General features: G+C 43.3%; 1 protein-coding gene across 2 annotated transcripts in view; it reads right to left on the reverse strand.

The window, feature by feature from the left end:
• The window catches only part of THSD7B (thrombospondin type 1 domain containing 7B), a 1,218,744-nt gene that overhangs the window by 1,140,613 nt on the left and 65,294 nt on the right, over positions 1-12,837 (reverse strand). Inside the window, exon 2 of one of the 2 annotated variants that reach the window (XM_060302483.1) lies at positions 6,339-6,435. The exons of the other annotated variant lie outside the window; for it this stretch is intronic. The gene's annotated coding sequence lies outside the window, so the exon portion shown is untranslated. The remainder of the gene's footprint in view (positions 1-6,338; positions 6,436-12,837) is intronic. 2 annotated transcript variants of the gene reach the window in all.

Below are 12,837 nucleotides of genomic sequence, written 5' to 3' on the forward strand. Positions count from 1 at the left end.
TGTAAAATAGGATAAAAACCCTACAGAGCTCACAGGGTTACTGAGAGAAGTAAATGAGATTATGCATGAAAGGCCCTTAACAGGGTGCCTTGGAATGTATTAAACATTCAGTGAATAGCAGCTATTGTTATAATCAATCACAGTGGTGGTTTTTGTTGTTAAGCATGGGAAAGAAGCAGGATTTTATCCATAGTGTTTAAAGGTCAACATCCTGAAACATTTCCACGGGGTTGATTTTGAGGTGAAATAAACCAACATGAGGAATCTGTCACATAAACAGAAGTTGACCCTGGGTCCCTCAGACTTGTGTTAACGGTCACTCGGAGAATTCCAGAAAAACAAAGTAGACTAGTGAAAAATGCCTGTATTGCCCTTGGGTGCCATCCATCAGAAGGAGACTAACCCCCAGATTTTATTTTCTGTGTTAGGGGAAAGCCAAAAGAACGGGAACAAAATCCAATTAACAAAAACATAATTGATTTCAGAAATCCATGAACATAGAGCATCATTCCTGCTCTTCAAGGAAAACTCTAACAGCAGCAAGTGTGGTTAACAACACAGAGAGCTAAACCATTTATTTATTCATCTTTTAAAAATATGCTCTTCTTTTAAAGCCTTGGGAACAAAGTATAATCCAATCACACTGTAAAATATTGACACTGGAGCATTGCTGCAGTAATGAGCAAAATCCAAAGGAGCACCACAGCAAGACACCTGTCAAGGGCCCCCTGAGTCCAAGGAGGCCTCTGAAAGGGGCGGCGTGAACAGCCGGCTCAGGACCCTTTCAAATGCCAGAGCATGTCCAGGCCACTGCAGTCCTGTCACTATTCTGACCACATGGGCATCTCCATCTGGCCCACCTGGCCTCCTCCTGGACTCCCAGCCCCCAAAGAATCCTCGCTTTGTCACTTACAAATTTTAATACAAGACTTGACCTGTCCAAAGCCACAGTTTTCTCAGCTGTACAACGGGGAAGACAATATTTACTGCCCAGGATTATTTTGAAGATTAAGAGGAAATGCATGTGAAGTCCTTAGTACAGTGCCTGGCATACAGTGAGCCCCAGTGCCTTTTTCCCTTTCCCCTGAATCTCTTAGTCCCCCTGACTCTTCCAGACTCCCAACTCATACCCTCTCCTAGAGCATGATGGTGTTGATTTAGCAATGATGTCTCATTTTATCGGTATACATTTATCCAACCACACAGCAGCAGGGTAAATTCTTGACAGCCGGAGGTGGCTTTAAAAAAAAAAAAGATAAACATACAAAACAGGGGGGAAAAAAAAGCCAGAGAGGGCTTATTATTTAATAAACACATAGCGTGTATGTGCCAATCTTAGCTCTAAATCTTTACACACATTGACTTGGTAAATGGTCATTACTTTTATGATTCCCATTTTACAGATGAGGAAACTGAGGCACAGAGAGAGAGAGACAGACTAACTTGCCAAGGTAGCAGCTCATCAGCTGCTGTGCTGAGATCTGAATTCATGAGAACTGTCAGAGACCAAGCTCTTAACCACCAGACCCCTTGTGTTTCAGACTTCTGTGCCCCATGGTGTCTACCACATGGAAGGCCCTCCACAAAGACCCATCAACAGAAAGATGATTTAGTCAACAAGGATCACTTTGCACATGAGGAAACCGAAGAAAAGAGAGGTTACATAGTTTGTCCTAGGTCAGAGAGACAACGGGGAAGCAGATGATGGCCCAAAGTGTCAGATCCCTTAGTGGTTTGCTCTTTCTGCCATGCCACCCTGATGGCCTTTTGAGGGACAAGCCACCCACCTCTGATGGAAGAGGTGGAGAGGGAAGCCCATGAGCGAGCCTCAGTTCATGATCCCACACCTGGGGCTGGTGATCTCACCCCATAACCCCGCTCACCATGTCCCTCCATGTGGGATGTTCACACTTTGGGTCAGTCATAACTGCATACTGGCTCTGACTGTCAGGAGTACTTAGGGTTGTGCATGTGCAAGACAGCCATCTGAACCTGAGCACACAGGCCACTGGCAGACCAGGGGAGGGAAGCAGAAGCCCAGCCCAGATGCCTCAGGACGCTTACTTACTGGTTGGGATAAATCTTCACCGACTTCAAATAAGCATCTCAAGTACACGAGGTTTTCCAAACAAAATGCCGCTTCTGGAGGGCTGCAGAATTGCCTTTCAGGTATCATTTCTACATCTTTTCACAATTCAGTAAACTAGTTTTTAAAAACTTAAGAGCCTAAATCCCTAATGTTAACCCTTTGCAGTCCATCATCATGTTACCTTGTACTGCCAGGAAAACTCCCTGTTGTGTGATCTGCACACAGTCTCAGGGGCCAGGGGCTGAGTTCAAATCTCAGCTCCTGAACTTGGTAGTTGTGGGGCACTGAGCTTTGTGCCTCAGTTTCCTCATATTTAAAAGGGTGATAATCACGGTACCTACCTGTAAGGATTAAATGAGTGTGTGTGTACGTATATGTATTACACATATATATGTGTATACAGGCAGACCTCGATTTATTGGACTTCACAGGTACTGAATTTTTTACAGATTGAAGATTTATGGCAACCCTGCCTCAAAGAAGTCTATCAGCACCACTTTTCTAACAGCATTTCCTCACTTTGCATCCCTGTGTCACGTTTCGGTAATTCTTGCAATATTTCAAACTTTTTCATGATTATTATTTCTGTTATGATCTGTGATCAGTGATCTTTGATGTTACTATTGCAAAAAGATTATGACTCACTGAAGGCTCAGATGATGGTTAGCATTTTTTAGCAATAACGTATTGTTTAATTATGGTGTGTACCTAGTTTTTTTAGATATAATGCTATTGTACACTTAGACTACAGTATAGTGTTGAACATAACTTACATGCCCTGGACAATCAAAAAATTGGTGTGACTCACTTTATTGCAATATTTGCTTTATTGTGGTGGTCTGGAACCAAACCCACAATATCTCTGAGGTATGCCTTTATATATATATATATATATACACACACACATGCACTAACACATATATATACATATTGTGTATATACTATACATATATACATGCATGTAACTATACCTGTGTGTATGTATGTGTGTATATATATATTTTTTGTTGTTGTTATCGTTGGGAATATTGTTATTGGGAATATTTATTGTTGGGAATATTTGGTCTGTTAATACCAATATCTGCAAAACACAACAACTTCTAAACACAGGATAATAAAACTTGAATATTAACATTCTTCTTCAATTTTGTGTAAAGTCTGCAGTACAGAAAATATACAAACTTCGAACAGCTGCAAAAATAGTATACACACACACATATATGACTATACCTGTACATACAGGTATATACAGGTATACACAGGTATAGTTATATCTATTTGGTATATAGTTATATACAGGTATAGTATGGGTTGAATTTTTCCCCCCAAAATTCATATGTTGAAGTCCTAACCCCCAGTACCTCAGAATGTGACCTTGTTTAGAGACAGGGTCTTTACAGAGGTAATCAGTTAAAATGGAATTATTGGGGTGGGACCCTAATCCAGTATGACTGGTGTCCTTATAAGAAGAGGAAATTTGAACACAGGCGTATACAGAAGAAAGACAACATGAAGACACAGGGAGAAAGTGGCCATCTACAAGCCACAGAGGGAGGGCTGGAACATGTCCCCTCACACAGCCCTCGGAAGGAACACCGTGGTCTCAGACTTCTAGCCTCCAAAACTGTGAGAAGACAAATTTCCGTTGTTTAAACCACCCAATGTGTGTGTGGGGCGGGGGGAAGGCACCACCACTCAAAAATGTACCCAGCACACGGAAGTGGTAGTACTTAACTATTAGCTACTAATAGCAGTAAATAGGTTATACATCAGAAAGTGTGTAGTTTGACACTGCACTCTAAAAAAACCCAGACCTGTGGATATAAAATCACAAAAGAGGAACTACAGGATGACAGCAGTCCACATGTAGGCCACTGCAATGCCAGGCCGGCCAGGCTCAGCTCTTCAGATTCAGACCCAACCATAAGAGCTGCATCATAACCAGTAATAACGTAGAGTCTCTACAGCTTGTTCTCAGTCCTGAGTGCTCTTCTCTGACACTTCTAAGTCAACATGGGCCAATGTCATCACCGCTTTAACATTCAAACAAATATTTCCTACTGTTCCTCTTTCCAGCTTCCAAATGAGTTTAATGGAAATGTATTACGTTATATCAAGGCAAGCTACAAAAAAAATGAATGTCATATAGTATAGCTAATTATCTGTGAATTTGTCTCAATATTATGCGATCAAATCGCAATGCAGACATTTGGAACTGAGGCCGATGTAAGGTTGCAACTGCCATCCATAACCTGATTGCCTATTTTTGTGTTCACCAAAACAGTCTCGTTTTCCCTCATTGACTGTTTATTATAAGTCAGTTGTAAACTTGAACTCTTGATGTAATATAGATTTATGCTAGTACAAAATCCTGATTCTCACCTGTGTCACGCATTAGAGAACTGCAGAAGATTATGTGTGAAAAAGGGGAGGATTGTGATGGTTGATTTTAGGGGTCAACTTGACTGGGCCAAAAGGTGGCCAGATATTTGGTGAAACATTCTTCTGGGTGTGTCTGTGAGGGTGTCCCCAGATGAGGCTGATATTTACATCAGGAAACTGAGTAAGGCAGACCACCCTCCCCAGTGTGGGAGAGCGTCACCCAATCGACTGGAGGCCTGAATAGAACAAAAAGACTGAGTAATGGAGAATTCTCTCTCTGCCCGACACTGAGTTGGGACGTAGGTCTTCTCCTGATTTGGGGCTTAGACTAGAACTTACACCATCAGCTCTCCTGGTTGTCAGGCCTTCAGACTCAGACTGGAACTATATCACCGGCTCTCCTCGGCCTCCAGCTTGCTGACTGCAGGTCTTGGGATTTGTCAGCCTCCAGAATTACATGAGCCAATCCCTTACAATAAATTTCTTGATAGAAACAGAGACAGAGACACAGAGATCTCCTACTGGTTCTCTTTCTCTGGAGAACCCTGTCTACTAATACAGTGGCTGTTCTGTTACTGGTTAATATGTCCTATACCACACGCTTCAGGAGAAACTGCTCTTTGAATTTCATTAAAATAAACTTTGCTTGAGGGTGTGGAGAAAAGGGAACACTCCTACACTGTTGGTGGGAATGTAAATTGGTACAGCCACTATGGAGAACAGTATGGAGGTTCCTTAAAAAACTACAAATAGAATTACCATATGATCCAGCAATCCCACTACTGGGCATATACCCTGAGAAAACCATAATTCAAAAAGAGTCATGTACCACAATGTTCATTGCAGCTCTATTTACAATAGCTAGGACATGGAAGCAACCTAAGTGTCCATCAGTAGATGAATGGATAAAGAAGATGTAGCACATATATACAATGGAATATTTCTCAGCCATAAAAAGAAACGAAACTGTGCCATTTGCATAGACATGGATGGACCTAGAGACTGTCATGCAGAGTGAAGTAAGTCAGAAAGAGAAAAACAAATATCGTATAATATCACATATATGTGGAATCTAGAAAAATGGTACAGATGAACTTATTTGCAAAACAGAAATAGAGACACAGATGTAGAGAACAAATGTATGGATACCAAGAGGAGAAGAGGGGGGTGGGATGAATTGGGAGATTGGGATTGACATATACACAACTATGTATAAAACAGATAACCAATGAGAACCTACCGTATAGCACATGGAACTCTACTCAATGCTCTGTGGTGACCTAAATGGGAAGGAAATCCAAGGAAGAGGGGATATATGTATACGTGTGGCTGATTCGCTTTGCTGCATAGCAGAAACTAACACAAGAGTATAAGGCAACTATACTCTGATAAATAAACAAACAAACAAACTTTGGCTCCTGTAGACACCATTGCTATGTTCCTTCCTTTCTGGAGAACAAGAATGGCGGCCTTGATCCACCAAAACACAAGGTTTTGTTCAACCACAGGGACAGCACTGACCCTTACAGCTGGCCTCTTTGTTTTCCCTTCATCTTAGAGCTGCATCACAGAAACGGCTTACTAATCTTGTTGTACACACCAAATTCTTTTTGGAAAAGGGTACGTATATTAAATAAGTAATTTTGACTTACTGTAATAAGTTACTTGTAAGTAATAAGTAACCTGTATATCCAAATTTTATCTGCATCTACCTTCTTATAATAATGGTCAGGTATTTTTCACAAAAGAAACAAGTGAATGTTTGACTTTTCTTTTCCCACTCTTTTCTTCTTTCTACCCGAAGGTAATTCCTCCAGACTAGAACTGAATAATGTAAAAAAGTATGATTTGAAAAACGTCACATCACCTGCCAGTTTCTGAAGCACCACCATGTTCTCTATAATTATTTTTAACCGTAGGCTCAACAGGCAGATATATTGGCTTATCTCCTCCTGCCCAGGTTCCTGAAAGACAAAAACAGAGCAATTACTGTTAAAGGAAAGAATTACAAAAATCATGCCTCCTTAATGAAAGGCACAGGAATAGAAATATTATTATCTAGCTTTGCTGGTTCCCAGTTTGAGCCTCTTGTGAGCCCGTCCTGCCAGTAATTCTGGGGGGAGTGGAGAGAACCTTGCACTGGGTGGGGTGGGGCGGGGGGGTGGGTCAGTATCCCGGGGTTCCAGGCCTGCCCCTGCATTTAGGCAGCTGGATGACATTGGGCAAGTCAGTTATTCTTTGCAGATCTCAACCACCTGTAAAATCAGGGGTCTGGAATGCCTCATAATTAAGGTAGTTTAGCATAATGGTTAGGGTACGGGTCCTGGGCCAGCCCAAGTGACCTTGGATGAGTTACTTAACTCGTTGCTTCTGTTTCCTTATCTGTGAGATGGAAACAAAAACACACTTCCTCAGAGACTCTTTGTGAGATTTAACCAAATTAATACCTGTGAAGTGCACAGAATACAACCTAGCCCAGAGGCCTTCTTAAATGACAGCTATATATTATGATTATCCCCAAAGTGCCTTATCATTTTAAAATTATTCAACTCCATGACTCTGATACCTCCCCTAAAATTCTTAGTATTCTGGGATTTCACCATTGGGATAGAAAGTGAACACAGAAGGAAAATATTGAAATTGAAGAGTCACATTTTTCTCTCTTTACCAATATATTAACAGAAAGTTAAAAGTCATAGAAATTTCTCAAGTTCAAACACAGATAAAATAGGCCATTGATATAAAATGAGCAATTTCACAAGGCAGAAGCCTTAAAAGAGCTGGGGAGAAGGGGAAATGTTTTGTCTTTCAAGGGAAGGAAGCAATGTTCACCAAGCACCCGGTGTCTGTACGGTACTCTACCACCTCATTTCATTAAACCCTCCAACATCACTACCAAGCAGTTATTACTGTGCCCATTCTCCAGATGAGGAAGTGGAGGCTCAAGCAGGCTGATCACAGTTCCAAAGGCATATGGCTCTTCAAAGGCAGACTCAGATTCCTCCCACTCCTGACTGCAAAGCCTGTGCTCTTCCACACCAGAAGGCTGGCTCCAGAACACGGACCTTCCTCCCTCGGGGTGACAGTGGTTAGGGAGAATTTGGTTTTTATAAAACAAATTATAATTAAAGTGCATCGGAAATATTTTTGGTTTAGCAGACCCCTTACATAAGTTTTGATAGGAAGAAAAAATCAAATCAAATCTTCTGAAAAATGCTATATCACTTCCTAATTTCTTAATATTAGTAACAGGAAAGTAAGAACAGCTGTCAAATTAAGGATTACAATGGAGTAGATAATTGGAATGAAGTGGAAAATAATTTGAAATCAGGTGACCTAGGTTTCAGTCCTGCTTTTAGACAGTCACTAGCAGAATACAATCACTCTCTCAGATCTGATTAAAGATAACTGCAGGGCCTCTCTCATAATTTATGACCTTGGAGTAGAAGATGAGAAAGCCTCCAATCTCTGTGTCGCTAGTTCTAATTATTTGGTCTTGTCTTACCAAAAAAGAGTGGTTCTAAAATATCTTACAAGTTTGAACACTCAGATACAATCTGAAATAACACCTCTACAAATTCTTTCCAGACTCCTCCCATCACCAGGAGAATCTCAGAATTCACTCCTGGCCCCAGATCTGGGCCTCAAGATTCCATAATTATCTACAAGCCCTGGCTGCAGGTATTTCTCTCAAAAGCAGGTACTAAGGCCCGGGTGGCAGAAACCAGCTCTTCATTTTGGTTTGGGGTTTTCTGTTTGTTTGTTTTGTTTTGTTTTTACATCTCCTATACCTGGCACTGTGGTGTACCAAGTTCATGTTCAGAAAACAATTGCTGAATGAGTGACTGAATCTCTGAATTACATTTATCTGTGCCTGGGTACAGCACCAGTTACATAATTTATGCGGCGCAGTGCAAAATGCAAATTAACCCCCCTTGTTCAAAAAGCAGGAAAAAACGTGATGTTAAAGGTACTAAAATATAAAATTTTTTCCTTTGTTCTGTACTCTCTCTCTTAACCTGTCACGGTTTCTTTTATTTGCTATTTAATGTCATTCTAAATAAAGAAAAACCTAAATTTAAATTATTAGCAAAAACCTTGTTCATCTTTATATTGCATCGTGCTAGCTTTAAATGCAACTATAAGAGACTTCACAGGTCCCTGCCCACGAGGTCGGCCCAGCCTGAGTACAGTCCAAACAAATTAAGGTATAAATGACTAAATTCAAGTTTTCTCCTGGCATGAGTTTACACTACAGTAGCAAGAAAAGTCAAGGACATCTGCTGAGGGTAGGAAGAGGGTGTTGTGGAATAGCTTTCTTCAACTTGTAATAACACCAAGGAAACCTCTCATTTAACTGATTGCAAACCAAATTTATTCCCATGGAGATGAAGTCCTCCGACGGGATACAAAATGTTCAACTAAGTTTCTATCTTCTTTGGGAAAAAAAAAAAAAAGAACACAGGCTTCCCTGGTGGTGCAGTGGTTGACAGTCCTCCTGCCAATGCAGGGGACATGGGTTCGTGCCCCGGTCCAGGAAGATCCCACATGCCACAGAGCGGCTGGGCCCGTGAGCCATGGCCGCTGAGCCTGCGTGTCCAGAGCCTGTTGCTCCACAACGGGAGAGACCACAACAGTGAGAGGCCCGCATACCACAAAAAAAACAAAAAAAAAAACAAAGAAAATATGCTATTGATATAAAGAATTATGGATAGAGCAAATTGCTGGATTTTATTTACTCATATTCCATTCTACCTCCGTGCCTGTAAGAGGCTGGCAAGATATTATATCATAATTATGGACTCGCTAGCAGCTTCAGTATCAATGGATCCTATTGTTCCAAGTCTTTGCAAGCTCACGAGGTCCCAGGTTGCATCACACAGAAAAAAAGGAGCTAATTGCATTGCATATTTCTACTTCCCCGTTCCCACCATTACCCACATTATTCCCTGTGGGTTCTAATTAGCTCAATCAGAGCTAGGGAGAATAAAGTTTTAAGCAACTTCAAATAACTGTGGCGTCTGCTACCACCACAAAATTTGGCAAAATGTTATCCTTACCCAAATACCATTTATCTCCCATTCCCGGAGAAGCTGGATAGCGTTTCTGGTGTGCTTAGATTTCACTAAGGATAATAGCTTCTTAAATAACATCAACCTAGCTGGTTTGCATTTTGACGTTTTTGTGGAATTGGAGGGGAAAAAAAATCCACTTTGAGTATAATTTTTGTTGGGCTCTTAAGGGGTAGCTGTGAAAATAACAACCAATAACTTCCGCGTTCCCTTTCCACTCCCGTTTTATCATCAGCATTGCCCAGAATCCTTCCCTTTAAATCCTTTGCAAACTGTAATGAATGGTAGTTAGGAAAAGGATTTCCTAAAGGGTTATACTCTGGGAAAATGAGCTTAATTACTCCAGGTACCAATCAATGATTTAAAGTTTTGAGAAATCACTTTTTTTTTTTTTTTTTTTAAGTGAAAGCACCTAAAACTTCTCTGAACATAAACAAGACCGGAGTCCCTGCTTCTCCCCATCACATCACCGCATTATTAACTCATCTGGCTTCAGAACCTCAGTTCTAATCAGAAAGATGGCTCCTGCGGCTACACTTACAATCAGCTCAAAGCCAAAACGGCCTCATGCAGTCACCCTCCTCACGTCTACAGAGGACTCCTAATGAAGAAAATCATTTGAAGGCGACTGATACGCTGAGACCCAGTTTGTGGTATCCAATGGCTGGAGCTTGGGGGTTCACAGCAACTGCCTTCCCCTTAACCTCCAGCCTCCATCATAGGGAAGGTCAGACAAAACAGGGAGAGGAGACCCAGAGACTTCCAGAGAGGACCTCAGGAGACAACCTCGAAAAAAGGCCAAGCCTGCTGCCTCAGGCCTGAAAGCAGCCCACAAAAACATTTTGTTTTTCCCACCTTTCTCCTCCCTACCCCAATACATCATATTTTATTAGTGGCTAATATATATTTTTTTGTCCGTGCCACACCACATTCAGAACTTTCCCCAGCAGGGGTTGAACCCATGCCCTCCACAGTGGAAATGTGGAGTCTTACCCACTGGACCCCCAGGGAGGTCCAAAGAGTGGCTAATATTTAAATATTGAAAGTATTTTTTACATAAAACTCCAGGGTGTCAGATTCTTTTGATGACTCATATGTTCTGTAAACAGGAGGCCCACATTCTGACATGTTAAAAATTGGAAAGGGCCGGGCTTCCCTGGTGGCGCAGTGGTTGGGAGTCTGCCTGCCGATGCAGGGGACACGGGTCCGGGAGGTTCCCACATGCCGTGGAGCGGCTGGGCCCGTGAGCCATGACCGCTGAGCCTGCGCATCCGGAGCCTGTGCCCCGCAACGGGAGAGGCCACAACAGTGAGAGGCCCGCGTACCACAAAAAAAAAAAAAAAAATTGGTAAGTGCCGAGTCAAGACGGCCATCTTTCTACAGAGACTCCATGTTCTGTCAACCCCACCCACCAGGCTGGTTCGTTCTTTCAGCTGCCTCGCTCCTACAGACATATCAGTTTGGTCCCCTAAATCCAAATCCCAGGGTTCTCCATATGGACCTCTTCTCCAAGTTTCCTCAGTGGGTGGTTGGCCTTGTCCAAACTGCTGGCCCATAAAGAGAGAAAAAGAGCAGAAGGTTCTATTTCTAGAAACTTACATAGAGGAAGGAACAGGTACCGTCATTCCCTCATTCAATACATATTTATTGAGCAACCACCTTGTGCCTGGTACAGTTTGAGGAGCTGCAGTTGCAGTAGCAACAAGATCCCTGCCTTCACGAAGCTTTCTTTTTCTCCTGAGACGGGCAATAACTAGAAAAACAAATATGCATCACATTGGACAGATGGTGAGTGCTGAGAGACTGAATATACAAACGGATGACAGAATATATATATGAATAGAATTCTCACCCACAACCTGCAGCAACCTGCCCAGGAAACCAACCCAGGAAGCCAGCCTGTTATAATCAGACTTGCAGGACGTCAGAACACTATCCCCAGTGATAGTTTAGGAAGCCAGACAATAGCCCCGGTAACAGCTGGCTCCAAATGGCCAGGACTTGATTAATAACTGGTAGCTTCCCTAACTTTTGCCCTTGCTTCCAACTTAGGACCAACCAGAGTAGCAAATATGCACCCCTAACCATTCTCAGAGGAGGCCCCTTCTAGTTAGCCCACCTACAGCCTCCCCAGGACGACAGCCTCCAATCAGGGCGCACCTGAAGCCTCCCCTTTTCCACCGTAAAGCTTAGCTACTCCTCTGCCTGCCTCTGAGTCTCTGCCACACGCAAGGGATGGTGGCGGACTCCCTTGCTGGAGCAAACTCTGAATAAGCAGCCTTGGCTTGCTCTCATCGGGTTGAGCTTTGGAGCAAAAGAGAGTAAAGGGATGAATGGATGGGGAGGTTGGGAACGAGGTGACACTGGGGGGGTGAGAAGAGAGGAGGAGGGATGGAAGGAGCCATGGGACTCATGGAAAAGCATCCCCCCGAGCAGAGGGAACCGCAAGAAAACAAGCTGGTGTGTTCTAGAATCAGTGAGCAGAAGAAAGGTGGGGGAGAGTGCTATGGGAGGAGAGCTGAGACGTAGGAGAGGCCAGGCTGCAGGGGCCTGTCGGCCACGGGAAGGACCCTGGATTTCCTCCTGGGTATAACTCAAAGGCACTGTCAGTTTCTGAGCAGGACTGTCACATGTCCGGACCCCACGCTCAGCCTGCTGTGTGGGGAATAGAGGGCAAGGGTGGAGGTGGCAGAGAGGTTACAGGCCATCACAGGGATCCACGTGAGAGGCGATGGCCACCAGGACCGGCAGGGAGCAACGGGGATAGCTAGACGCGGCCAGATTTGGGATATTAATATTGCTGGGGAGTTGAATAGAAGGTGATTAAGACAGCAAGGCATCCTATTCCTCCTTCCTCCTATTTTCTAGCCCAAATTAGAAACTCGTCCTGCTTCCAACCCTGACACTCCCAACACCACCCTCTTCAAAGTCATTTGCCCGGCAGTACAACTAGATATAGACCTATGTAGCCAAGAGTGGATGAGGCCAAGCAAGTGGCCTGGGAGTTTGTGAGGCGAGAACAGGAGCGGTAACAGCCAAGCCAGGGTGGTCTTTCTGAGAAAAGTTCTGACGCCCCTTATCTAAAAGGCTCCAGCCAACGGAAGAAGCCTCCAGGCCTCTCAGAGCGCCTTCCCTCAGAGGGCCCAGGGTTACTGTATTTCTGTCAGCTTTACTCCCCTTGTCTGGTGGTACCTGAACTCGTGGCCGACATTGTGGACGCCCACAGTTTCCAATCCCCATGTCTGTCTGGCTCCCATGTCTGTGCGAGCCAGCCTGGCTTCCAGCCATCTTTCC

Source organism: Globicephala melas, chromosome 7 (assembly GCF_963455315.2).
Source record: "Globicephala melas chromosome 7, mGloMel1.2, whole genome shotgun sequence".
In the NCBI taxonomy this organism is placed as follows: Eukaryota; Metazoa; Chordata; class Mammalia; order Artiodactyla; family Delphinidae; genus Globicephala; species Globicephala melas.